This window comes from Phyllostomus hastatus, unplaced genomic scaffold, assembly GCF_019186645.2.
Source record: "Phyllostomus hastatus isolate PE091 unplaced genomic scaffold, TTU_PhHast_1.1 phas_scaffold_1066, whole genome shotgun sequence".
Classification (NCBI taxonomy): Eukaryota; Metazoa; Chordata; class Mammalia; order Chiroptera; family Phyllostomidae; genus Phyllostomus; species Phyllostomus hastatus.
In genome coordinates, this window is record NW_025334004.1 from 20,399,750 (window position 1) to 20,402,454 (window position 2,705).

Below are 2,705 nucleotides of genomic sequence, written 5' to 3' on the forward strand. Positions count from 1 at the left end.
CCTTCTTATCTTATCCCCTGCTATAGAACGTAAACAGGCCCGGGGAGGGAGGAGTGGCCCCATGTGCCCTGGGGAGAGTATCACCGTGCTTGAGGGAGGGCTGGGGAGTGGCCGTGCCCATATCCACCTGGGACAGTGGACGGGAGGGGCAGTCTGAGATGTGTGACCCTCGAGACCCCACGCACCTCCTGTGACCTTACTCACTGTGACGTAAAGCACAGAGCTGGGTCCCGTCATGGTCGGCAGACTGCACCGTTGACGACCCTGCTGCCACCAGGGACAGGACTCTAGAGATGTCTGGCTGAGATAAGGAAGGGAAATAAAGGGCCACTCTGTGTTGTGGCTCTGGGCCACCCAAGGCGGGAGGGGAATGTCTTCCTTTGTCTTGTCTCCAGACTAGAAACTAAAACGTATACACTTAGGATTGAATACCCGAAACCCCATATTAAAAAGTGCTTCCTTTGCTGTTGTATGAGCCTACAAGTCTCGTGAGGAGTGTAAAGGGCTCTGCACGCCCCAGAGGTTTGACGGGCAGGGGCAGAGATGCCCCGAATGCTGGCTTTTGAGAACTGTACTGCCGAGCCCCCTCGTCTGGTCTGGCTGCTCCCCGAGCCCCCCCTGGAGAACCCCAGCCTCGCCGGCTGGGTGTGTTTCTACAACACACAGGATGGCTTGCTCCTCCACTCACCTGCTGCCCTCGGTGACCCTCCTGGTCCTCATCTTCTCAGCCTTCTCGGCGCCAGGCACCGTGCCGGGCCCTGGGACTCCGTGAGCAGCACACACACAGCCCCAGCCTTCACCGGACAGACCATGAACAACGGGGGCAAGTGGATAAGCAGGCTAGGCTCCCGGTGTCGGAAAGGTGACAGGGGTGATGGAACTCAACTGAAATGGCACGCCAGAGCATCAGGCACCTTCTCCGAGGGGAAGGCATCTGGGCTGCAGCCGGGTGATGAGAAGGGCCAGCGTGTGAAGATCGGGAGGAAGACTTTTCTAGCAGAGGGTGCAGCCGAGCCAAGACCCTGAGGAGAGAACGAGTGTGCACACGGGAGGAAAAAACACGCATGGGAGCCTTCGGCATGCTCTGCGGTCCCCTCCTCACTGCATTTCACTGACTTACCTGTTCTTAAAAAGCAAGGTTATCGGGTGGTTAAGGACCAGGGCCCTGGTGGTCAGGCTGCCTGGGCTCCAGTCCTGGGCACCGGGATCTCCTGGTGCCCACGAGGTTGGCAGAATCACCTACGCTCTCTTCTCTCACAAATGGAGCTGCTAATAGGTTCTCTCTTCAAGATCTTCTTAATAGCACCTGGCACAAAGCAAGTACCCAATAAATGTTACTATTATTTTATGGGCCGTTGGGAAGCTTGCTGGAGTCGATCCACAGCACATTGGGAGGAAATTTATTTCCTCGCAGCTTCCCTCCACGGAACTCAGGAGGAGAAAGTCATTTGGCACCGCTCCCCCGCTGCGTCGCGGGAGGCAGCCCTGTCTGCCACGGTTGGGGTTTGTGTTTTAGGAGGTGTGGCTGGAATCCAGGTACCTGTCTGCCACGGTTGGGGTTTGTGTTTTAGGAGGTGTGGCTGGAATCCAGGTAAGACCCGGGGAGCACGCCCTCCCCAGGTGTCAGGCAGCCCTCCCTGCATGGGCAGGAGGCGGGGACCCTTCTTTGCTGGGGTCCTCCTCTGGCTGAGGATGGAGGAATCCTGAGGAGGTGGGGCTGAAGCCTGGTAAGGCCCAGTTAGTCACTTCTAGTTCTCGCACCACAATTCCCACTCAGGTGAGAAGACCTAGGAGTCCAGTAAGGGAGGTGGGTGACAGAGGAAGCCCCCTCCCCTGCGCTCTCCTGCGGTGGCTGTGACAGAGTACAGAGACCCTATCCAGAGGCTCTGGTTCCTCCCTTCCTCCCCCGGACCCAGCGTGCATCACTTCCAGCTCCTGGTGTCAGCCGCTCCCTGGGCCTCGTCACTGGCCAGGTTGCCCTGTTTCTGGACAGAAAGCCCCTCTTGGCTTGCCCCTCTTGATCTCCAGCCTCCCCTTTCCTCCCTCCCCTGCCCCCTCCTGCCTCCCCTCTGCCTTGCCTCCCCTCACCCTCCCCAAAGGCGCAGGCATTCCTCCCCCACCCCCGCTTTCACAATGGGGCCAGGGCTCTGTCACTCCAACATCCCCCAGATGCAGGACAATAATGCCAAGGGACTCGTCAGGTGCTCCAGGCACAAGCCTTGGCGCAAAGGCACAGCTGATATGGAAGCCACCGTCTGGAAGCAGAAAATGCAAGTGTCACCAGCAAATTTCCTTCTTTAAAAAAAAGTGGTAGATGTGACCCAGGGGCTTTGTGCCACCAAGCAGTTTGCAGCTTCCTTAGCTGGGGTCGGGGTGGGGGGGGATCCCAAAGGGGTGCAGACAGCTCCTCCGGGCCGAGGTATTGCCAGGGAGTTAATTGAGGATGGTTTGAGCCCCAGGATAGAACTTCTGCCCTGGGGCAGTAATGAGCACTGGCTGCATGCATGTCCTGACCCTGGATGGTCACACTTTGCCCATCCGTTGAATGGGCTCACACTGGACACCCTCCTTCCTGTCACATCACCGTGGGACATGCCCCACCAACCTACGGGGCACGACACACCTGTGGACTCATTCACCTAGCAGATAACTCACCTGCTTACACAGGCTCACCACTCATCCCTACTCACCCCTACAGCCAATAG

General features: G+C 58.2%; 1 long non-coding RNA gene across 1 annotated transcript; it reads right to left on the reverse strand.

Annotated features, from left to right (window-relative positions):
• Positions 1-216: 216 nt before the first annotated feature.
• On the reverse strand, positions 217-1,369 carry LOC123829132. The gene is made up of 3 exons (XR_006787545.1): positions 1,121-1,369; positions 689-1,022; positions 217-301 (listed from the first exon to the last, which is right to left on the reverse strand). It is a non-coding gene; the product is annotated as an uncharacterized LOC123829132 (long non-coding RNA).
• Positions 1,370-2,705: the final 1,336 nt, after the last annotated feature.